General features: G+C 35.3%; 1 pseudogene; it reads right to left on the bottom strand.

The window, feature by feature from the left end:
- Positions 1-1,950: 1,950 nt before the first annotated feature.
- On the bottom strand, positions 1,951-26,344 carry LOC116593466 (annotated as a pseudogene).
- Between the last annotated feature and the right edge of the window lie 5 nt (positions 26,345-26,349).

Raw genomic sequence — 26,349 nt, 5'->3', positions numbered from 1 at the left:
TTTCAACTGTGCTTTTTTTTTCCCTCCTCCAGTTCTCCCTTGAGAATTGTATCTTGAAGTTGTTTAGTTGAAAGCTTAAATGGTAAAGGGACTGGAAATGGTATTTAGGATTCTGTAAGGGAATAAGGAATTGAGGGTAGGCCCCTGGGAACAGTCTTTGGTGACACACGAGCACAATTATGATCTCAAACTGACCGCTGAGAATCCGTGAACCAAGGAGTAGCTGTAAAAAAAGTTGGTGCCCTTTTGCTGAGAGAACCTTGGTTTCTCTTCTACATTTCACAGACTGCTCAAATAGAACAAAGAAAGGCAAACATGCACACTGAATGTGTAACCAGTTCAGAGGAAGAAAGGTTAATTAATAGCAGAGATGGTAAGGTTATACTGAAATCCAAGAATAAGACCTTCTTAAGGACACCACTGAAAAGCAGAGCATGAAAGGATCAAAAAGAACACCAGGTACACATAGAGGAGAAAAAGTTAGATTTTGTTATGTTGTAGAGTCTAAATTTTTGAAGAGCTACTAAGATGTGATCACAAAAATATACATATATATCTTGAACCCCAGAGTTCATATCTTCCCTGTAGGACTGAATTAGGGAATTAGTAATGAAAATTTTCTCTTAAAATGTAATTTTATCAGCTGCTTCATGTTCAGATGGGTTTTGAATATTTATAGCAAATATCAAAATTCTTCTCTTCTGAATTGTCAATTCAAAGTGTGCTCACTTATTTTCACATTAGTATTTCCTTATCTGTCTGAAGCATTTAAACATGTTTATTTTAATATTTTGATCCATAGCTATTTGTCTTTTAATTGCAGTTTTTTTTATATTGAGAAGTTGTGGTATTTTATGATGAATGTCTACTGACATTCTTCTTTGGGAGTTCTTCCATTACTTTAAAATTCAGAAAATTCCCCCATCCTGAATATTTTATTTTATAGTATCTTTATGATATAAACACATGTTAGATACATGATAAACATATATTAGAGAAATATGTACCTTTATAACAATTGTTATTAATATAGTTAGAACTTTACTATGAAATCATTAGAAAATCATCTTTTTTTTTTTTTTAAAGATTTTCTATTCATCCATTTGACAGAGAGAGATCACAAGCAGGCAGAGAGGCAGGCAGAGAGAGAGAGAGAGGAGGAAGCAGGCTCCCTGCTGAGAAGAGAGCCCGATGCGGGACTCGATCCCAGGACCCCGAGATCATGACCTGACCCGAAGGCAGCGGCTTAACCCACTGAGCCACCCAGGCGCCCCTCATCTTTTTCTTTTTAAAGATTTTACTTATTTATTTGACACAGAGAGCGAGAGAGCACAAGCAGGCAGAACAGCAGAGGAAGAGGGAAAAGCAGGCTCCCCTACTGAGCAGGGAGCCCAATGCAGGGCTCAATCCCCTACTGAGCAGGGAGCCCAATGTGGGGACCCCAGGATCATGACCTGAGCCGAAGGCAGTCGCCTAACCAAGTGAGCCACCCAGGTGCCCCAGAAAATCATCTTACATATGTTTGTTTCTTTCTTAATTTGAAAATATATTCTGTTTATAATATTTTATTCACATGCTCAAATTTTCTTATGAAACAAGTACAAAGGGATGGAGGAAAATGATAGAGGAAATGATATTGCTTATTTTAGTGAGGATGTCTGAAAAGTACCTATTGAGTAACATACTAATAATATAGTGGAATTCTTAAAGGCAGTAATTTCTTCAAAGTCATTATAAGGAACTGTATCTTTAAAAATTATGCATGTGATAAAAATAACAGGAAAAATGATGACAACTGCACTGCTATGAAACAACCTCAGCAAAGAAAATTGTTAAAATGATATTTTTCTATGTAACATACATAATAATAGATTATCAGAATACAGAATACCAAAGGAAATATGTAAGTTTATTTAGCATTATTACCCATTATGTAATTGAAAGCTGGAGTATGTGCATGTATATGAAATGTGTACAGTGAAATCCCCTAAAATGTGGAAATGATTTTAGAATAGGGAACTTTATCACAATTTCTTTTGTTGTTGCTGCTGCTGCTGTTGTTTTCCAAGATTTATTGAAGAAATTATAGAACAGTAGAAGGATTCAAGGGGCTCCACATGGCATTTTGAGTTTCAAAATGAAACTCAACCCAACTGTAGGCTGAGTGACCTGTAGGCTGGACAAAGCCCAAGAATTTCAACATTTCCTTAGTGTTAGGATCTACTTCAATGATCTCCTGATCCAAGGCTGAGACCTCTGGAACATAATTATCTCCCCTTTCTCTCTCCTCCTCCTACAGATTGATTGAGATACCTCTCACGGGGCATTTCTGCATCCACTTCATATGTGTGACATAGCCGGCTATCTTGTTGCAGTTTCTTGCTGAGAATAGCAGCAAACTCCTCACACACACACTTGGTGTGTAAGTTGTTGCCCAGGCATGTGTAGTACTTCTCAATGATGACCTGGACCTCTTTCTTCACAGTTTTGATGCAAACACAGCCCACATTGGCAGGTCCATGGTAAAAAAGAATTCCAATTTCCTCATAAAAGTAAAGTACTAAGCAGGGGTTGGAATAGATTGTAAATTATTAAAATGTTTTAAAAGTCATGAAAGGGTCGGCACAAGCATGTTTCACACTTTATAATGATACTAGAGGGGCACCTAGGTGACTCAGTCGTTAAGTGTCTGCCTTCAGCTCAGGTCATGATCCCAGGGTCCTGGGATCAAGCCCCTTATCTGGCTCCCTGCTCCACAGGAGGCCTGCTTCTCCTTCTCCCACTCCCCCTGCTTGTGTTCCCTCTCTCACTGTCCCTCTCTCTGTCAAATAAATAAATAAATAATATTTATAAAGATACTAGAGTAGGATGTGGTATATTTGGACAAGAATGGAGTCAGTGCTGATGTAACTGTTCTTGACATTCTGTTTATTTTGACTATCTACAGAAGCATGAGAGTACTGACTATTAAATTGATATAGAATTATGTGCTACATGATTCTCTTCTTAATAATCATGGAAGATACACTTTAAAAGAATAATGTGTGACAGCAAAAATATTATTTGCAAGAGAGCAAATGAGATAAATAATATTCTTTTCAGAAAGTTGGCTTAGTTAGGATTGTGTATGACCTTCTTGGAATATATTATGTCATTATGGACAAACCCAATAGAAAGTGAATGATTTAATTTTTATTCATATCATACACAATGCAAAAAAAAAAAGGCTCTGTCTATACTTTCCCTAACTTCTCCATTAGCACTTAGGTCTTTTTAAGATTTATTTACTTATTTTAGAGAGCAAAAGCATGCACAGACACACTTGTATAAGTGGGCTGACAGGCAGAGGGAGAGAATCTTCAAGTAAACTCCCCACTGAGTGTAGAACCTGATGCAGAGCTTGATCACACAAACCATGAGATCATGACCTGAGCCTAAATCAAGAATCAGACACTTAAATGACTGAGCCACCAGGCACCCCATGAATGCTTAGTTTTGAAACTGTCATTGAATTAACAGAAAACATAATATTCCCTTCACTAGCCTTCACATGGATTATTCTTTCATGAAAACACACAGATACACCCACATGCGTGCACATGTGACAACTATATCTAAACAAAGGACAAAAGGAGATACTGGTGCATAAGGGAAATGTAATTGATATATTATATCAGAGAGGGTTTACTCCATAACTCTTGCTAACTAGTCCTGGAGACAAATATAGTATATAGTGAAATACACAACATTGTTCTACAGGAAAACATTTTCCCAAATGAAATACTGACATAAATATTCAAGTATGATAAAATACTTAGTTATTCATCTTCAATATCTTTTAGTGAACTTTCAAAGTTCATGACTAGAAATTTTATTAACTTATATTTAATATAAATGAACATTAGTGGATAATTTCCAGAAAACACAAAAAGTTCTTAATATCACTATTAGCTAGCTTCATTTCAGATAGTTATGTCTATAATTTTAAACATAAAACACACTGACCTTTTTGGCTATCTTAAACTCATTGGTAATTACTTAAATGTGAAGTGAAGCAAAAAAATTATAGATGTAACTTTACTAAAGAAGTATAAACTCCCTACTAGATCAATGAGAACTTCACAGGTTATTTTTCTGTACACATCTTAGCATAATTATAAAATGTTACATGTATTCATATTAATATAAATTTTCAGAAAGTCTTCAAGAAAGCAGAACAATTTAACAGCTACATTGTGATTTTGTCTTTATTTCCAATAATCCTTTGCTAAATTTATGATGTTGAAGGAAAACAAAACTGTAATCTCAATAAAAGTATTGAAGTCTGATTATCAGCTTCAGATTATGTGCTAACTGAAAAACAGAATCCCCCTTTCCATGACTTCTGCTGTCTACCTAACTTGTAGAATACACAGGGTTTTCACAGACAGCTCAAAGAGAAAACATACTGCCTTATATTTAAGATTGAAAATTTCATGTACTTTTCATGTACTTGCACCTTGTGAAATTTCAGATTCTAAGATAATTTAGTCACTCACATTGACTATCACGTGATCAGTTTTATGAAGACACAAATGTTAGAGTGAGGTTTTCTTTTCATAATTTTATAACATCTCTAAAAAGACTGGTATTGTAAAACCCTTAATCATCTACATATTATGAAATCTTTTACTTTCCCTTAACCTCTTTGTATCAGAAAATTATGTGGCTCATTGTTTCTTTCTAAGCAATCAGTACAAGTTTTTAGCTTTAACTGCCATTTTCCCATTTTTAATTTTTTCTCACAAACAAAACAGAAGTTTCCACATGTCTGTAACTGCCATGAAAATGTGTATACTTCCTCTAAAATGTTTCTTCACATAACGCTTCACAAAATAAAATGACTTTTCCTATAGAATCCCACTGTCTTGTGGTATCCACAAGCTACATTAACTAACTAAATTTAATTTTAAGCTAATTAAAATTATATGAAAGTTAGAATTTAGTTCTTCAGTGTACTGGACACATTTTAAGTGTTCAAAAGCAATACATGGCTGGTAACTGCCATATTGGAAAGCACAGATACATTTTCATAGATTTGTTAAAACAACAAAAAAAGGGAAAGATGTTAGTGTGTGTGTGTGTGTGTGTGTGTGTGTGTGTGTGTGTGTGTGTGTTTCTTTTGGTTTCTACTGAGAGAATTAGAATTTTGTATATCTCCTGAAATTCTGAGACCATGCCAGAAGGAATAAGTGATGTCTAGAAAGTTTGGAATTGTCATAATTAACGAAAGACATCCATAGAGAGACTAGAGAAACAAGAGTCCTTGGAGAACCACAGAATTTTAAGTGACAAAGTGCACAGATGCTACAGTCCCTGTCAGTCAAGTGAACTAAGTATGCTCAAAAGATTGGAATGGGTATAGGGAAACATAGGGGATTTTACTTTTTAATATATATTATTTTTATATTCTGCCCAAAAACTTCTCTCCATTGCCCATTAACACATAAGAAAACTCTCTCCACACCTTTACTCAGGAAATAAAGAAACTCAGAATCCAAGGACACAAAAAGAGAGCTCCCTGCTACAAAAGGAGGGTGGAACAGAATAACATTTTTCCATTTTGTTGTGCTATCACAGAAAAAAATGAAACAAAACTAGACAGTTAATTTCTCAGTAGGTTAATTTGCCACTTTAAATTCTTAATAATTACTCTGCTGTGTTAGGTAATAAATTTTATTTAACCCTTCATTGCAAACATATGAGGTATATGCTTGGTTGAGGGCAGGGAAAATGGAAGACAAAAATAATACACATCCCCAAGTGTATTACAGAATAAGTGAAGTGAAATATTCATGAAAGATTACGGGCAGTCAGGTTTTACTCAGAGCTAATATACTGACCATCAAAGCTCTTTTACTCAGAGCTAATTTACTGACCATTGTGTTTATTCATAATCACACAAAATATATCTCCAATTTTATATTAATATTAGCATACCACTTTATGGCTATATGTTCACAGAATATACTCTTTATACACATTAAAGGATTTTTATTTCCCTTTTGTAATGTTTGTAGTGTTTCTTCTTCACAGCTCACCCCCCTTTCATTCATGTATTATAGGAAAGTTCTAGTTATATCAGTGGACTAGCTGAAATATATTACAATATGTAAAACTGGTCTTTTTCTCTTTTCAATTTTGAATACAATAAACAACATGTCCACTAACATTATAAAACAATTACGAAGCTGCTCAAATTCTACCCTGAACCTACCCTGGACTCCACCTACTTGTTTGGAGGTTATCCAAACTAGTGTTTCAACCTTAATTCCCACCAATCCAGCCATATAAGCAGAAAATGGAGAACTTAAAGGAAGAAAATGAGCCTGTTGGTGCTGAGGGATAGCTCACTAAAGTAACTGAAGGGAGCGCATTCTCAGAAACACTAGGGACTTTTACTAAAGAAAAGAGCTGACATAGATAATTTTGGGTTAGATGTATCAAAACGGCAAAAACTCTTAGATCCACCCCAGAACTGCCATGGGAGGGGAATAGTCTTAAGAAATTGACATTTGTCCTCGGTAGCTTGGGACTATGTATCCACTTGAAGCTTCCTGTCGGTATTCTTTCTGAGGAATTTTGAAGAGTGGTGGTTTACTGAAGGAACCACGAACAGTGTGGTAAGGAGAGAGGAAAATGAAGTAGGCCTGGGTATACAAGTTTTTACTGCTTTAACCTAGTTTTGCTGTCAAGTCAGGATATGGACTGTGCACTATGTATATCTTAAGAGGGTGGCTTCAAAATGGACCACAATATGGCCCATGAGAAAGCCAACATTCTCCGTCGGCCCGCTGGCAACCCTATAGCGCATCCGCCAGGGCGTATTTGCCAGTCACCGCCCTGGGACTCTAACCCAGGAATACAGAAAGGACAAGACACACAAAACACACAACCAGGACAGAAGAATGAAGCATACAAAAAACAGAGACAAAAGACAAAGCCGGCTTTCTTACCGATAGGTTGCAGCGACCCGTTGACCAGTTGTCTGGTGGCCTTGAAGGGGAGATCTCGGTGGGACCTCCAAATGTAATGCCAATTGAATATTACCCCCACCTTAAAAGACCACCAGAGACGTGAGTCAAAGCCAATCAGCAAGGGTCGTTTATTGCAGGTTCGAACCTGGACCTCTGCGCCGCTCGTTGCCGATAACGCCGAGAGGTCCAGAGCTGGGTTGGCGCAGGATTTTTATAGACAGATACAAACAAGTTTCGGGTGGGGCTGAGCTGATTGATTGATAGTTTGAACAGGCATACTTGGCGTCAGTGGATTGGGTCAGGGGACCCCGGGCGAAAAGCAGACAAAGCAATCTTAACAGAAGCAGAACTGGCCGGTTAGCCCACGCATGCGAAAAAAGCACTACCAGGATATTGAAGGCCTGGTTACTTATCAAGTAAAGACAATTGGGAGTCTCCTGGTGGAATGTCACATTCCTGCTATCAAGCATCCTTGTTAATGAGATTTAGGTTTAGAAGAAATTCAACTTTATTTACTTTTCCTTCTATCTCCGCCTCCTTCCGTTTCTCTTGGAGGGGAGGGTGACATTAGGGCTATTGATAAGGTAACTTCTTTGTTCTAAATCTCAAGGACATTTGCAAACCAAAGGAGACTCCTACCTTGCAGGACTCTGGTCTCTGCAAGATAACCATTTATTATTTTATGGCAGTCCGGGGTGCCTGAGGAATGCCACACATATGGAGGGGAGCGGATGAAGGGGGGGGTGCAAGGCGCCAGCTTTTGCTTTGTGTCAGCCAGCCTCCTGCTCCTTCAATGCCAGTTGAAATAGAATGCTGATGATGGACAGGTATTAGCATTTTCCCTGTACCTACTCCAAAGGGATCTCCTCAGAGGCTAGGTCCTCCATGAAATCATTTTATAACACAGTGCAAATTCTGAGACACAATAAAACAACAAGAATCTACAAAATTCCAAACACTTTTAGAAATCTAACTAAGGAAATCATTTTCTAGATATACTTGGTATTACAGGATTTTGTGTTCCCTTAGTCCCCGCAATTCTTGGTCACAGCACTTTGAAGAATGAAGAGGTAGACCAGACCAATAGTGGTGTGTAGCAAAGTTTATTGAGCAAGAGTACAAAGGTCCCAGAGAGGGATTGGGATCTGAGTGGGTTGCTATTGTTTCTAAGTTTAGGGGTTTTATGAGTTCTTTAGCAGAACTATCTTAAGCAATTAGGGCTTTGGTCACATTATCTACCTACCTATTAGGTTAATGTCTATATACTGAGAATCCATTCTTTTGTTGACACCTGGGGGCTTAGGTCTTAACTGCCCCTTGCCTGTGATATTGACTAGTGCTCTTGTGGTTAATTGTTTTATTTTAGGACATTTTGCAGAAGCCATTTCTGCAAAGGCTGCAAAGCAGAAAGAGTGTGGTCCTGCCTAAGCTGCAAAATAGGAGGTCAGTGTTATTTTAGCTGTCCTGACTCCATATTTTCTTTTTGGGGACCCTATTCCTGACTGCCTAACTGTTCAACTAACGCCTAACAGGATAGAAGAGCTTAAACAATTTTTTTACAAATAAAAATTCGTTTGGTATTAAAGTAACATAGACATCATTATTATAAACACAAGTAAGCATTAAATCAGTGATTTTAATAAACTATTATTTCCCAAATGTACAATAGCTTTTTTGCCCCATTTTCTTACTGATTTTAAAGCTGTGCCTATACACAGTAGAGAATTTACAAAAATTATCCCAATAATCAAGCAAAAATGTTTGTCATTAAAAATGGGGTGCCAGCGTGGCTCAGTCAGTTAAGTGTCCAACTCTTGATCTCAGCTCAGGTCTTGATCTCGGGGTCATGAGTTCAAACCCATGTTGGGCTCCACACCAGATCCATGTGGAACCTACTTTAAAAAAAATGCTTAAAAATTTGGAAATGATCATGAAAGCTTTTTGGTTTAATTTCTTATCTAGATTATTGCCTCTATTGTCCAATTCATACTTTAAAGTTTAAAGCACAGTTCTAGTTTTCTTTTTAATGTGATTAAATTTTACATTTTTACCTGATTAGCAATTCTGATAATGTGTAAATGAAAAGTTTTTTAACATTTATAATACTATTTCTGTAGTTTAACATAATGAATTTTTTCATTATTATCATATTAAACACCTATTTTATAAAATAAATAATGTATTTTTGTTGTTAGTGCTTAGGATCTGTGCATATTTAAACATCTTGAAAAATGTGAATTTTTTTTCTCTAAATTCTTCAATACCTAATTTAGTCTTCTATATTTATATGTAATCCATAAACTCCTTGAATCAAACACAATTTATAGCTATTTAAGAGTTTTACCAAGAAATGGTATGCATACAATATAGAAAGAAGAAAACAATAGACCCAGATAACATTAGCTTCTTGAAAGCTGAAGTTTTTAAGGAAGCAGAAATGTCAATCCAACTTAAAACACCTTTATAGGTCTCTGTAGATTCTGTATAGCAATGGATATTTGGTCTGTGACATTTCAGAGTATTTCCAGGTTCAGCAGTCACGCACTGTGACAAGGCTTCCTGGTGTAACTAATAATACAATGGCTATGGTGGGTCTCTGGTATCTGTAGGCAATCATTCCTACATTCAGATTTACTAGAAGGCCTGTTGTGTTCTGAAGTATTATTTAGGAGTAACTCAATGTATATCTACTATTATTTGAAATTTTATTTTTAGAGTTCATTGAGCTAAACTACAGGAGGTGAATAGGATGTGACTTCCTAACAGAAAATCTTAGATTTGTCACTATTGCAGAATAAATTGTTTAAATTAAATGTTATTCTTGAAGAGCAATAAATAGACCAAAGTTATGTGTCATGCCAAAAGAGTTTGAAAATGATTTTCCTATATAAGGTTTTTTGCTGTATTTATGAAAAATATATAAATATGGTGATTCAGTGTGTATTCCTCAGGAGAAAAAAAATATCTTTCTGATACATGGCATAAGAAAATATTTGCTGACAAAATTAAAATAAATTAGACATATGTGAAATGTTTGTCAAAGAAACTTAATAACCTCATTTTTTGATGTATCTCCCAAACAGGATGAGTATTACTCAATTTGTTTTGGAGGTATTACTTTAAGAATGCTCTAAACTAGGGAAAAAAAAAGACTCTAGACTAAAAGTGGGAATCTATATATTTGAGTTATTTTCTATAGAAATTGGCTAAATCAAAATCATTTTTTAATTTTGTTCCTAAGCTTTTATTCTATCATACTTGCATAGTTTTAGAACCTTTTTTATTCTTTCAGTTAATCATGTCTTTTATGTTCTTCCTTCTTGTTTTATTCCACTCTGTTGATTAAGGATTTCTATTTTTATAAGTCAGTCTTTCTGTGTAGTTGGTATGTTAGCATACAATCCTAATTCTAGAGGTGAAGGTACTAAATCCTGGAACTGACTGAGCCCCAAAACCTACTATAACACTGTGCATTACCTGGAATTCCTTGAAACATTTTTATTTCATTAATTATCCATAAACATTTAACAAAAAATAGAAAATTACTATTTACTTTAAATAAATAGCTCATAACAATCTGCTTGATGTTTATCAGGTGTTTCTGAAGACACTGTTGAACTTGAAAGACAGGTTATTCTTAAATTAAACATTTCACTTAAGAACAATTGCATATGAATTATTAGTGTTATATTTAAACAAACCACAACATATTTGGGAAGACAGGGGGATTTGTTTTATAACATAAAAACCAAAAATGAAATTGGCATATACCTCAGGAGGCAAAAAAGAAAAAAAGATTAAAATATTTTTTATTTTATGAATAAAGATAATTCTTTACTTTAGATGCAGGGAAAAAACAGTATTGTGTAAGAAACAAGTAAGGAAGGGGACTTAAATTGGGGGAATATTTTCACCATTATCAAAGCATTCTCATTTTTATGATGTTTGTTACTGTGATAGCTTCGGCAGCACATATAACTAAAATATTATGTTTGCTACTGATTCCTATTAGAATTATTATGTAGAACTCATTCAGTAATAATGCAAGTATAAATTCAATTTTCAAGTTATAGGCTTTCTAAATCTTTCCAAAACAACAATATTAAAAAATAGGGAAAGTCATGTGCTTTTTAAAGAAACATGACTAATTTAAAAATTTCTCTATACATTTATGATAAAATAGTAAATGTTCTATACATGTTTAAGTAGATTTTTAAAATTTGACAATGCATATCACCTATCTTTAGGTAAACCAATAAATATTTTTTATTGGTTGGATATTACACATAGAAACATGGACAACATTGACTCTATATCTAAAAGTTCACAACCTCAATTGTAAAGTTGATATGTAAGAAATACTGAGTGTATTCCCCCAAAATTCATAGGTTGAATCCCTGGCCCCCCTTCCCCTCAAAAGGACTGATTTAGGAATGGGAACTCCTAAAAAGTAATTATGGTTACATGAGGTCCTAGAAGTTGAGCCCTTATTAGGTTAGTGTCCTAATAAGAAGAGGCATCAGAGAACTTCTTTCTCTCTCTCTCTCTCCAAATGCATGCACTAAGGAAAGACCATTGAGGGCAAAGTGAGAAGGTGGCTGTCAACAACCAAGAAAGAGTCATCACCAGAAACATAATTGGCCCGAACCTTGAGCGTGGACTTCTAGCCTCCAGCACTCTAAAGAACATAAATTTCTATCAAGCCAGCCTGCCTATGTTTTTGTTATTGTTGCAGCTGCTGCTGTTGTTGTTGTTAATGGCAGCCCAAGCAGATGAACACAAAAGCCAAAGAAAGGAATCAATTCAACTCAATTAAATTAATCAAATATCTATTACAGGTCAATTATTCACCAGCTATTTTTCTAGATTATTAGGTTTTAGGTTTATCACTTAACTATTGGGTGGGGGAGAGGAGTAGTCACTTCCACAGTGATGACTTTCTAATGATGTAAGACAAAGTACAGGTAAAGTCAGTTATATATGCTATTGGGAAAACTAAAGCAAAGAAGGAAGATAAGGAGTGTTGCGTGCAAGTTAAAAGATAGAGCAGCCATGAGGAACCTCTTTATTTAGAAATTGTATTTGAGTGAAGGGCTAAAGTTGATGAGGGAGCTAGCCTTCAGATATGTGAACAAGGAACATCATGGGCAGAAAGAAGAGTAAGTGCAAGGATCCTGAAGTAAAAGTTTAACTGACAAGCTCAACATTCAGAAAGGAAGCCATTGGCTTTGGTGGACATGAAAGACATAAGGAAGAAATCTGTGGAAATTTTTAGGACACTCCAAATACACTGGGTTTGTTTGTGTGTGTTTGTGTGTGTGTGCTAAATGATATGGGGAGGCATTGCAAATTTTTTGAGAAAAGAATGAACATGATCTAAGTATGTTTTATGAAGGCTCATTCAGGCTTTGTATTAAAAACATACTCTAGAGGAACAGATAATGTAAAGAGGGAGGGTTTATTATTATTATTATTATTATTATTATTATTATAATCTAGACTTGGAACAGAAAAAGAGGACTAGACAGGTAAGAAAATGTCTAATTCTATATATTATGTATTTTAATATTTAGCCAATGAATGGATTTGATGTGGTATATGAGAGAGAATATGAGAGAGAATATGAGAAAAAGAGAGAAACAAGACACCTGGGTTTGAGACTATGCAAATAGGACAGCGCTGCCATCAACTGAGACATGTGGAAGACTGATACAAGAGCAGGATGGGATGGGGGAACTGCAAAGGAGATCAAGTTTGGATGTTTCTTAGATAACTAAATGGAGACATTAAGTAGCTACTGTATAGACAGATATTGCATTCATAGTAGATACATATATAAGAGACTTCAGCATATGGGCTGCATGAGATTATCATGGCAGTGAGTATGCATCAGAAAGGCCATGGGACTTGGGTCTCGCCAACTTTAAGAGACTGAGGATATGAGCAATCAGCAAATGGGACTGAGAAGGACTAGCTGATGACTGAAGAGGAAAAACAACAGTGGGGAGTGGGCCTGAGTGTCAAACACTAAAATATACTCCTGGGAAGGCAGTGATCAATTGATTCAGCCCAACAGTGCTATGATTTGATGAGAATTAAGAAATAAAATTGGATTTATTGTCATGGTGGTTAGTCATTGATTTTCAGTGTTTTGGATGCAGAATTACATCAGAATGAATTCAAGGAAAAATCAGAGAATAAGGATGAGAGCAGAAGCATTTACAGTACAACATGAAAATATTATATAACATGTAATAATTCTAAACTCTTTACATATAGAAGTTTGTTAAATCCTCATAGAAATTCCTCAGACAGGGATTTATCTCTCTCTGTCTCCTTAGGAAAGAATAGTAACTTTAAATTCTCAAAGTAAGGAGTGCAAGGATTAGACACAAATTAGGTTTATCTGATGACAGATTTCAAGTATATAACCTGACTTTTATCTCACATTCTGGGAGAAGAGAAAAGAAAGATTATTGAGAAAATGCCATCTGAGTTCAGTTTCAATGAACAAAAGTGGAAAAAGACTATGCCAAGTATAGATAGTGATGAGACAAGAAAGAGAAATGAAAACAGTTTTTTATAGGCATCATTTTTGCTGCAATCTTTATTTTTTTTGTTTTGCCCAATTTTCTTTAGTTCTGTTTAAATGTTCTATAGATTTCTATGTGCTTACAATAATTTACAGTCTGTGTTACCATTCTAAGACATGTAAAAAAGGGGAAAAAAGGTCAGAGAGGAAGTATTTGATTACATTAGGAAATAGAAGGCTCATGGAAAATAAGCTAACAATAAGGCTATTTTTTAAAAACAATTATGATTTAAAAACAGAAAATTTCTCTTATTTTAAGTATTTGTTGAATTACTTGTTTTGTGTATTTAGGAATTTAATATTTACATTGCTGCAAGAATGAACCTGAAATAAGTAAAAGATTTATAAAATTATATGTATTCTAAGAGTCTCACATTCATATACAGAATACATCATACTGCAAATATGTGGAACAACTTTGTATCTAGTAATTTACTCATCAAATCTTATTTTGAAGAATAATACATTTTAAAACCAATCTGGGGGCACCTGGGTGGCTCAGTGGGTTAAAGCCTCCGCCTTCAGTTCTGGTCATGACCCCAGAGTCCTGGGATCCAGCCCTCATCAGGCTCTCTGCTCAGCGGGGAGCCTGCTTCCTCCTCTCTCTCTGCCTGCTTCTCTGCCTACTTGTGATCTCTATCTGTCAAATAATAAATAAAATCTTTAAAAAAATTAAAAAAATAAAATAAAGTTAATCTGTTTGCTAAAATAACATTCTGTTCACCAAGGTAAAACTCCTTTGGCAAATTTTCACATTTTCTAAGTACAGAAGCATTTTAAGAATTCTCTTTAATTATAGTTCTTTATAGTCAATCAGCATTGACAGGTAGTCTATGACTTACAATATTTTTAAATGATATCTTTAATACTGAAAAAATTAAATTGAAAAGTTTTGTTTCCTTCTTGCTTTGTTAATTTCCCTACTTGTCTGTATCTTTTCTTTTAAGATATTGCATAAACATTAGATCTAATGCTTAAGAAATCCTACCTCAGAATGAACAATTTATTTTGAATGTCAGTTACAACTGAACTCCTAAAGAGAAGTCCTTAAGCAAGATTTCATTTATTTCTATTAGGATAATTAAAAATTATTGGGTTGGACCTATAAATAATGATTGTCCATTTAATGGACAGTGAAATGACATATAAATTGAAAGCCACGCTCCGTTTGGTCTAAACTAGCTGTCCTGCTGAGTCACCCAGTGCTCTACTTGCTACGCCTGCTACTTTCACAGGGAGGAGCCTATGTATCTTGTCCAGCTTCTTGTACCTGCTCCTGCTGGTTTTTGAAGCACCTAATCATTTATCTCCTATCCTTCCCTATTCAAATCCCAATTACCCGAAACACCCAGTTCTACAGTCACCTCCTATCTCAGGCATCTGTGATCTTTTGTTATGGAAAAAATTTCCAGTTTCCTATACTAAATTGAACTTTATTTGTACATTATTTCACAGGGGGCACACTACTTTGTACATTTTATTTTAGTTCTTTATGTGCATGCCTTACTGCTCTTAACTTCATGTTTTACTGGTGTCATTTTTCCTGTCGGTTCTATTACACCATGGCTTCCAAATCTGGATTTATTTCAACCTGTCTCCTGGTTACTTAAATTACATCTTGATTAAATTTTCACTGAGGAGTCATGATGTGATTTTTTTCAAAGCCCTCAAATATCTGAGAATATCCTTTTTGTTGAGATCAATATGACAGGAGAACCAAAGAAAAGCTAATGAAACCTAGCTCTTAACATATTTTTTAGAGGGTCACCTGGGTGGCTCAGTGAGTTAAAGCCTCTGCCTTCAGTTCAGGTCATGATTTCAGGGTCCAGGGATCGAGCCCCGCATCAGGCTCTCAGCTCAGCAGCGAGCCACTTCCCTCTCTCTCTCTCTCTCTCCCTACTTGTGATCTCTGTCTGTCAAATAAATAAATAAAATCTTTTTAAAAACACAACATATGTTTTAGAGAAAAATTCGTAATATTCTTGTATCCTAAATAGCGACCAATACAGCGACCATGTCTTGTACTTTGTACATTCAGCTTTTAAAAATGATCATTCCATGAATGAAAGGCATGATTCATAGTTCTCATTCTAGGATACATTTCTGAGCTCCTAACTTATACGTACAAATGCCCACTTAACAGTTTTCCATGTAATATCAGAAATTCACCAACACTATTACTTCATGATCTTACTGTCCTGGGTAGTGGCACCATCTATATTCAGTCTCTTTAGATGTAAAGATGGAAGTCAGTTTTGACATTTCCCTACCTTCATCATAGATCAAAAATATACTTTAAATATAAGAATTCTGTCATGACCATGGTCAAAAATTACATGTATCCTCTGTTGTTTTTACTGTAATAATCTTTTAACCAGCCTCTCTAATTATCCTAATTTTTTTCCTATGAAGATTTAAATATTCTTAAATAGTCTTTTAAAAATAGCTTTAGGTGATGTAACTCACCTGCATAACCTCCTACTAGATTTTCATTGCATTTTTTTTTTAATTTATTTTTTACATTTATGTGACAGAGAGAGCGACAGAGAGCAGGAACACAAGCAGAAGGAGTGGGAGAGGGAAAGCAGGCGTCCTGCCAAACAGGGAGCCCAGTAGGGGTCTAAACTGGGTGATGCGGAGCTGATGCAGACCTGATGCGGGGCTGATGCAGAACTGATGCGGGGCTGATGCAGGGCCAAAGCGGGGCTTGATCCTAGGACCCTGGGATCATGACCTGAGCCTAAGGCAGATGCTTAAGCATCTGAGCCACCCAGGTGCCCCTTTTCATTGTATTTTAAAGTCATGTTTTAAGTTACTTTAATGTAATATCTGAATATTACTTTACTATCTTAGTGTTTAAGAAATATCCCATTATTTATAAAAATAAATTAGAAATAAATCTGACCATTACCACTACCACTAAAAGCACTCTATTTTTTCTTCTCTCAGTAAGCGCAGGCTTTTGTAAAGCTAATGCTAGGAGGAGTGGGGTTACAAAGGCAAAGTTTGCTTTAGGCGCTAAAATTTAAACATTAAAGTTAGAACATAAAAAAATCTGCAACTAAGAAGATTATAGGCCTAAACATCTTTGCAGAAATTACAAAAGTGGGGAAATGCTAATATTAAAAGTAAACCTAATCTTTTCGGTTATATTACAGCAATTAAAATTTATGCACACATACAAACTTTAACATATCGAAAAATATGTATATAAATAGTATGTGAAACTCTGCGTGGACTAGTAACATCTTTTTTTTTTTTTTAAGATTTTATTTATTTGACAGAGAGAGAGTAGGCAGAGAGGCAGGCAGAGAGAGAGAGGAGGAAGCTGGCTCCCTGCTGAGCAGAGAGCCAGATGCGGGGCTCAATCCCAGGACCCTGAGATCATTAACTGAGCCAAAGGCAGAGGCTTAACCCACTGAGCCACACAGGTGCCCCAACATCATTTTATTACCTATTATTCTCCTCTTACTTTCTATACTGCAAGCACATTGACCTTTCGTTTTTTAGAGTATGCCAAAGTGTGTAATACAAATGGGATTTAGGTTCCTCTGTCACCATGAATGAAAGAGATCTTAGCAAAAGCCAGTGTTTTCAAATTTATATTTGAAAATGTATATCTAAATGACAAATATCCTTATTAAAGGAAAAAGATTCATTCCACTAACTTAAGTATAAACTACTCCACAATTCTTTTTATTTTATTTTATTTTATTTTATTTTATTTCTTATTTTTTTTTTATTTCCAGCATAACAGTATTCATTATTTTTGCACCACACCCCGTGCTCCATGCAATCCGTGCCCTCTATAATACCCACCACCTGGTACCCCAACCTCCCACCCCCCGTCCCTTCAAAACCCTCAGATTGTTTTTCATTAAACATCGGAAATAGATAAAATATAAGAAAATCTTTCTCTACATTTATACTTTATTCATTGGAAAAAGCTGAATAATTTAACATTTTAGTCCAAAGATAGTAGGAAATTTCATAAAAGAGCTATTTTCTAATGTTGATAAAACATGTTAATCTATAAATTAGTGCATGGCTTACATAAAAGAAAACAGAACTTTTTGAAAATAAAGTTGTTATAAAATGAGGCCTTAATCTAAAATCAGATATATCAATTTTTGATTGCTAATCTTTTAAAAAAAATCAGATTTAGTAATTAGTATCCACCTATTCAGACATAAACATGTTTAAAACTTCTACAGAGTACTGAAGAATGGTTTACTCTACTGTGGCACCATTAGTAAATGAATAGTATCCTTAACATTTAATATTCATTATCATCTTTGAACAAAGAATTGAAGGAAGAAAGGCAGTAAGTCATATCAAAAGCCTTAGTAGGGATGTTAAATGGCGGAAAAAAGTGTTATAGTTTGGACATGTAAAATTTGTGATGCTTTCTATGTTCAAAGTTTTTACGACTATACACCAGAGTAAAAGTTGGTTTGTATTTATTATAAACTTTAATTTCCACAACAATCTCATTAATTTAATATTATTACTGTTTCAATTTTTAGAGGAGGAAGTTGCGGTACATATAGATGTATTTCTTCAAGGTCATACACCTAGCATATAGCAAAATCACAGTGAAGACTTGGGTCTGTAGTCCTCAAAACCCAAGTGTTATTGTGTGTAGTATATTCTCTCAACTGCATTTTGTTCAAAAACTCAAATCTAAAAGACAATGATGCATTTTTAGGCATGTGTAAAAACTGAAGAAACTCTTTAGGACTTCCTAGAAAGCTTATTTAATGTACACAGAAATAGTTTTGTACTCCTGAAATTTTTTAAACTGCTTAACAGTTGAAACTTTCAAAGTAGAAGTTTAAGAGCAGAACACTTTTACCACCACTTTACAAATGAGCTACCTTTTCCTAGCATAGTTGTTCCAACTAATTGTTGTCATAAAATCGTAGCTTATACAAGGTTATATATTGTCGCTCTCGACCCGCAAGAACGACCCGTAGGCGAGGTGAGTGGCAAACTTCTTTATTCACAATCTTCAGCCGGGGACCCCCCCCAGTCTAAGACCCCCAAGTATATATCCACCAAGTGCGAACTATATCCAATCAGAGTATACCACGACTAACAAAACTACCAATCAGAAGGACTATCTATGTGCATGCATCGTGCTCGTGAGCACGTAGGTGACTCCATAGGTTTTCTTTGTTCTACAGATCATGCGCCTTTCCCTTGACTCCTGGTATCTATCAAACGTCACCCGCGAATGCACTCACAGTCCTTGGGTTAATCTCTCACTCCTCCCACTCTTCAGGCCTCGCTTAGTACGTGACTCCCTGCATCTGCTCGCATTCCTTAGGCAATCTATCTACAGCCCTGGCCCCTCATGCCTTGCTTAGTACGTGACTCCTTGCTCCTGCTGCATGGCTCTCCACAATATATGACTTATTCTTCTGATGCAATAGTCCAGTGGTAAATAAATGTAACCACAGAGTCTAATAAAATATGACTTTATAAGCATTGGAATAAATTTTTGCAAAATGCACCATATGTTTATATTCCCAAAGGCAGAGTTCACGGATAGAAGTAGTGAAGCCAAAAGGGATGGATAGCAGGGATAACTGCAGACTGATTTCTCAAATAACAGTTAGTAATTCTAAAAAATAATTGATACAAAACTGCATTAAACAAAAAGGATTTGACTATTACAACTAATTTTGTTGTTGAAGAAAAATCTCAGGCTTTGGCTCTTCAAATGAAGTTAAACAGACCAATACTGAATAACTGCCAGTCTCGTTTATTGCAATTTATCTACAGTGCAGATTTTTGTGGAAAGAGCCAAAAGATACTTGCCTGATGTTAACACAATTTCTGGTGCACTGTGTTCAGCTCTGGTTTATGCTTTTACTTTAATTGGTTGGCACAGGTGCTGCCAAAATTTGTTCTATTTTACACACAAAATGCAGTTATTAGACTTCTAATCCGTTGAAATAGGAACACTGAAAGGAGAGGGAAGTTATTTTTATTTAAGGACATATTCCTCCAACATGAAAAATTGGTTTCAAAATAAGAACAAGGGTTTCTGGGAAAATAAGAAAGTAACATGATATTTAATCTCCTCAAACATCCTTATAAAAACAGACAGAACAATTAAATAGTAAACCAAAATTGATGGACCTTATTTACAATAAAATTATGTTTTAAGATATTTTCCCAAACCCAAAACACAGTGAGGAAACATGATAGCTATATGCCCTATGTTATCTGTCGTTAGAACAGTGGGAACATAGGTAACAATCATAGGTCCTGAGATTTGAGGATGGTATAGTTGCCATGGGCCAATTTGAAAACTGCTAAAGTAGCAGGAGTTTTGTCTAATCCACAACTGGTCAGTGAAACTGGACAACTGCAGCCCAACCCCTCTTTAATTCTTGAAACTGATTAAGCATGGCTCCCATCCAGAACAGAGTTCCACACCGAGAGAGAGGAAACAAACAAAAAAAGCCCCCAAAACAAAAAACAAAAACAAAAAAACACTGAGAACCAAATTACTGAATTAAAACTTACTATGACAAAAGCAACACAAACGAAGAAAAGAAAAAGTCTAGATTAAAGTGGGTGAGGAGAACTGAGCCAGATGAATCTATTTTTAAATACTAATTAAAAAAAAAAAAAACAGATGTGAGAGCTCTGTGAAGTTGGAAGACCTATTCTGAAACAAGCTTTCAAAAATTCAGAAAACTTGTATCAGATTTTCATATAATAAGTCTTGGATATATAGCTATCTATATAGAACTAAGATTAATGAAAAGAATTATATACAGCATTTATATTGCATATATAACATTTATATTGCATATAATATATGTATTATATGTAATATACATAGCAATTCTATATAGCATATATATATATACACACACACACATACATATATATATAGGACAAAGTAGATAGAGTTAAGTTAGAACTAACTGAGGACAAAAAATAATACATTTGAAATCTTTTAAGTGTGTTTGGTAATCATTTCAGGTTTTGAGGTATTTGCATTATTATGTGGACACCAATGCGGGTGTGATTTGGAATAAGGCAAATGAGTAATTACTGAACACTAATCTGGTCACCCCTCTCTGTACCTGAAAACAGAATTCTGAAGGTAAAAGAAATATAAAGTAGAAAAGGTTGAATAGTACTGCAGCCTGAAGTTAAATTGGAAATCAGGATGAACTCATTAAGCGTTTGATTCATCTATTGACCAATTAATTGTTCTATCCAATGTTTACTTTCTTCCACAAAATTATATAGAAAAATATCAGGTAAAAATTATACTGCTGTAATCCAGGTTGTAAACTGAAAAGATCTTTTCCTGCTGAAGAACATGAGGGCTTCTTGGAGAAATGACTGATTCCAGGTCTGAGGCTGGAAATGCACAAAGTGAACCTGGAGTAACTTGTCACTGCAAATACTACCAGGATCACATCAGAAGGAGATGGAATTCAATGTGAGGAAGGGCTATACTTAAAGATTTGAGCTTTAAGATGGACTGATTTTATATTAGAAGTTTGAAATCCATCAAATACGCTTAAATACATGAGTTTCTAATGATACTTTGACAACAATCTTGCTACTTTCAGGACATGAGAGGGAAAAAATTGATTATCTGGAAATCTATAAAAAAGAAAAACTGAACATTTATCTTTTTTTCTACATAAAGTACTGATGTTATTAATACTTTAAGTGATGTGATAAGTAAGAGTATGAAAGTTTTATTAATACAACAAATAAAGACTATTAATAGTCAACAGAGGAGGAAAAGTAAAACTAACATTAAGTACCCCTGGCAATAACTTAAAAAGAAATGTTGAGATTCAATTATCAATGAATTAATGGATATAGGCATTAAGCATAACAGAAGAGGCAAACTAGAAATAACCGAAATCACGTGTGATCTTGCCAAAAAATTAAAAAAATTAAAAAATTAAAAAAAATAGGGGCACCTGGGTGGCTCAGTGGGTTAAGCCTCTGCCTTCAGCTCAAGTCATGATTTAAGGGTCCTGGAATTAAGCCCCACATCAGGCTCTCTGCTCAGCATGGAGCCTGCTTCCCCCTCTCTCTCTTCCTGCCTCTCTGCCTACCTGTGATCTCTCTCTGTCAAATAAATTTAAAAAAATAAAAAATGGAAAAATTTAAAAATTAAAAAAAAATAATAAATAAAAATCTAACCTAAGTCTACTTTCTTCCAAGTTAGAGAAAATACACAGGGCAGTGGCATATGAATTGCAAAATGAATGTATTCAACAAAATCCAAACATGGGAAATTTGCAATTTAAAAAAGACTTGTGTTTTTCAACTTGATAGGCTTGCTGCAAGGGAAAGAGGTAGAGAAGGCACTTGTAAATTAAGAGGTTTCATTGACATGCCAAATTTTAAGAAATAGGGTAATATCAAACTATGTTGTCTAGGGATTTTTTTTTAGAGATGGAGAGACTATGTGCTCAAAGGTTAGGAGGGTGGGGGGAGGGGCAGAGGGAGAGACTCATAAGTGTAGACACCACTGTAGAACCCAACATGGGCTCAGTCTCAGGACACTGAGATCATGACATGAGCAAAAATCAAGAGTCGAACACTTAATCAACTGAGCCACCCAGGTGCTCCAAGATACATATTTAGATAATGAAAAAAGTAAAAATACACAGGGAAATAATTGCCTAAAAAGTAGAATAGTGTTTACTTTTCAAAGATCATGATTGAGATCTGACAATGAGAAGGGCTTCTGGGGTTTCAATCTACAAAACATCTATACTTTATAAAACATACAGTATATACAAAATATCTGGATATCTATAATTTTATTTTATATGACAAAATGGCCTTTTATATTTTTTTGTGTCACACAATATTTATTTAAACATTATAGCAAATAATTTTTACATATAATAAATAGGTAGCTAAAAGATAATTAAAATGTATACTGCAATCTATTAAATGGCTATAACAATCATTTTACTATAATTAAATTCATTGTTTTTAGATAGACTATTTCTTTTTTAAATATTATAAACTGTGCTATAATGACCTTAGCTAAAACTTATAAAACATTTCTCTTTCTCTTTCTTTCTTTCTTTTTTACTTTATGTCCAATTTTAGGGCTAATGATGTGGGGGCAGGGAAGGACTTGATATGTATTAGTACATTGTTCCTCAATTTATACTTATGTCCTCTCCTATTTTCTGTAATTATTCAACTGCTTATAAACTTAAATTTCTCATAAATCTTTTAAGTTTTTCATAATTCTTTTTTTGTTGACATATGTAATATAGTCTTACTGCTAAAAAAAATGAAAACAAAGAAAAACTTTAAGTTTTAAAACCAGATATTTGGGGTCTGTTACTGAGACATTTCCCTAAACTCTTATCATCATAGAACATTATGACTCATGCCCGTTGCATTTTTTGGTCATCTCATTTCCTAAATGATAACTTCCTGTTGTTTGATTACTAGGGTAAAGCTTGATTTTTTTTTTTTAATTTTATTGTGGAAAGAACACTTAAAACAAATCTATCTTCTTAAGGGTATTAAGTATTGCTGCTGACTATAGATACAAGGTTGTACACAGATCTCTAAAGTTTATTCATCTTGTTTGACTGAAACATTATACTGGTTGATTAGTAGCAACCCCATTTCCCATTTCCCCAGACCTGGTGAACACCACTCCACTCCTCGATTCTATGAATTTGACTGATTTAGATACTTCATGTAAGTAGAATCATGTAATATTTGTCTAATTTCACTAAGCATAATGTCTTCAAGTTTCCTCCTGTGTACCATAGTGCAGAATTTCCATCTCTTTAAAGGCTCAACAAACTTCCATTATATGTATATACTATATTTTCTTTACCTATTCTTCTGACAATGGTCATGGAGACTGTTTCCACATTAAAGCTTGATTTTATAGACATATTCTATCTGTTTTCATATTTTGCCCATTTTTACACTAAGTATTTCACCTTTATTGTACTGTTTCAAGAATCCCTTATATTTTTGGTGTATCCTTTACCTGCTTTGTAGAACTTCCAAACAATTGGCCTTTAACTTTAAAAAAAAAAGAAAATTTTTCCTATACAGTCAGTCCATGCCCATGTAACCTGTCTTAAATTGTTTGTTAGTTATCCTGCTTTTCTCATACATTTGCTAATTTTTAATTTTTATATTTAAAATTAAAGCTTTTATGAATTTATTTTTAGGTATGGTATGAGATGGCAAAAAAATCATCCAAACAAAACTAAAATTCTTCCCAATTTTGTATCATTTACAAAGTAAACTTAGAGCAGATATAGAAATATTTAGACATTAACAGGGAAATTAAAAATCACATAATCATAGATATAAACATATCAATTGTAAGATTATAAGGGCCTGCCCCTCCCAGAGGAACTTACTTGTAAACCCCGGATGTAGGGGCGGGGCAGGCCGATGAAGATATCCAATCAGTGGGGCGCGCATATATGCACTAGGGTGAACTGAAATTCAATTGGTCACCTGTGTATGGGCGGGGCTCAACCACCCCCATAAAGATTGGTCTGCAAGCAGAAGAAGGAGAACTGTCCAAGGAAGAAGAAGGAAGAAGAAAGCAGAAGAAGGAGAGTCATCCGAGAGAGAAGAAGGAGAGCTGTTAGAGCTCTCCTAAGAGCTGTACGAGCTCTTGTCTGAGCTGTAAGAGCCGCCGCCAGCCGCCCTGACGCCAGCAGCCCCGCCACTCGGAACCGTGGCCCTGCACAGCCACGCCGTGGAGAACCGCCTAGCCGCCAGCAGCCTCGCCACCACAGAGGAACGGCCTCGCCAGAGCAGTGTCATTCCGGGGAGCGGCCTCGTCATGGAGTGGCCTCGTCCGGAGCAGCCTCATCCGGAGTGGCCTAGTCTGGGGTGATTAGACATCACTATCTGTAGTTTCCCCTTATATACATCAAATGTTTATAAAAATAGCTATGAAAGTTAAATATTATTTTTGAAGTTGAAGAACAGATTGACATTGCATTAATTGTTCTCTTTTATGGAGGTCTTAAGTATGACAATGTTCTCTAGCATCCCATACATGTTCTTTAATTCTGTTTTTTGCCCCCTCACAGTTCACACAGAAAGAATCAGATTAAGCCTAAGGATCACAGAACTGAAACTAGTGTTCCTTCATTCAGCATCCTTAATGAATTCCATCTTTGTCACAATTGCATTATGTTTATGACACATCTTTTTATATCTAGTATCAGCACTTTCACTTTTCCATTTTCCAGTAATTTATATAAAATAAGGGAAGATTCAATAAAATAGCCAACTAATTGCACAAATCACAAATACTGTTATACATAGAAAGATGATGACACTGCAATAATGGCAATTTCAGCTCTCTGACAGCATGATGAAAGTACAAAAGTCCAAACTTGCACACAAAACATGGTGTGGGAGTGACAATACAGAATCTATCAACACATGAATTGTAAAAAGTCAAACATATAAAAGGGAAGATTTAGAAATAAAAGTTCTGTTCTAAGCATGATGGTATATTAATTCTAAAGGTATATCAGAAAATTAAAATGTCTTTGAACACTATAAAATTATCTATGAATTACGAAACCATACTCGAGGAGAAAAACAAAATCCATGCATCCTTTCTATCTTAATTTACCTCACTGTTCTTCCCAAGCTCAATAAATTATATCATCATTCTTTCAGTTGCTCAGGCCAAAAACTTTGACGTTATTTTTAACTCCTCACATCCCACATCCAATATACAGTAAAACTTACTGATTTTACATTAAAAATGTACCAGAATCTGGCCATGTTTTGCCACCGCCTCTGTTACCCTCCTTGTCCCAACAACTGTTTTCTTCTGCATCCACTGCATCTACTGGCTACCAACCCGATGGTTCCCTGCCCTTGTTCTTACTTCCATACCCAAAGGTCCAGTGCTAACAAAGCAGGTAGATATCTCCTTCTAAAACAAAAATCACATCTCTGCCTAAAACTGACCAGTGGATTTCTACTTCCTTCGGAGTAAAATCCCAGTTATTTACAGTGGCCCTTAATGCTGTATACAGCCCTGGATCTCTCACTCCCTCCCTTGCTGACTGGTCTAGAAACACTTAGCCTCACTGCTAATCCTTGAACATGCTAGCTAGGCATCCACACAGAAACAGTTTATTCAACCTGGAAGTATCTTTCCTCAGAAACATGAATATCTTGCTTTCTCCCTATTCTTAGGTTTTTATTACAAATATTTACATTTTGGTTATGCCTCCCAGATCAGCCTCTTTGAAATAACAACACTGATCCTCTTAACCTTTCTTCTCACATAGCATTACCACCATCGAATGTACTTACTTTGCTCTTGTGGGTTTGGCTTATTTCCATACCAGAATCTCAGATCCATAGAAAACAGGTTATTTTCCTAGGTCACGTTCTAGGGTCTAGACAGAAGGAGAACATATTCCCCATAAATACCTATGGCATTAATCGAGGACTGTCCATTTGTTATTACAGTATATTCATTTGGCAACTATTTACTGAGTACTGACTGCCATACCCACACTCTTACCTTGTAAAGCAGAGGCACCCGTGGACCAGGAAAGCCAGCAAACTTCTCTCCCACCGCCGTGGCAGCGGCACACCTTTCCCTCACACTCGTTGAAATATAAATTTGCAGGCCCAAGAGCGCGTTGGCATGCCGGCTGCCCGCGTGCCACCTCAACAAACCGGAACTCAGTTCTGCAAATATCC

Source organism: Mustela erminea, chromosome 6, assembly GCF_009829155.1.
Source record: "Mustela erminea isolate mMusErm1 chromosome 6, mMusErm1.Pri, whole genome shotgun sequence".
NCBI lineage: Eukaryota > Metazoa > Chordata > Mammalia > Carnivora > Mustelidae > Mustela > Mustela erminea.
This window is presented reverse-complemented; position numbering and strand designations above follow the sequence as displayed.